The sequence below is a fragment of the Penaeus monodon genome, chromosome 15, assembly GCF_015228065.2.
Source record: "Penaeus monodon isolate SGIC_2016 chromosome 15, NSTDA_Pmon_1, whole genome shotgun sequence".
Lineage (NCBI taxonomy): Eukaryota > Metazoa > Arthropoda > Malacostraca > Decapoda > Penaeidae > Penaeus > Penaeus monodon.
In genome coordinates this window covers 16,105,938-16,106,236 of record NC_051400.1, presented here as the reverse complement: position 1 = coordinate 16,106,236, position 299 = coordinate 16,105,938, and positions in this window count along the sequence as shown.

Genomic DNA, 299 nt, shown 5'->3' with positions numbered 1-299 from the left:
AAGGTATTTTCGAAATCAGACTCGAAGCTGCAGCCAGAAAACTTTAACAAGGCAACTTCTCGGCTATGATTTAAACACACGCCACCCGGAACTCAGAGAGAATGCTGCCCTACTGTTCTCGTGTTTTACAAAAAGCTAGATTTTTAAAATGTTTTCGATAAACGTTATCCTATTCCTTAAAAGTTGATCTCTTGTTCTTCAAAAGCTGATTCCGTAAAAGCTTTTTAAAAGAATTAATTCTTTCTAGACACTATTTATTTCCGCACAAGTTCTGATGAAACAATTAATATGTAGTAGAT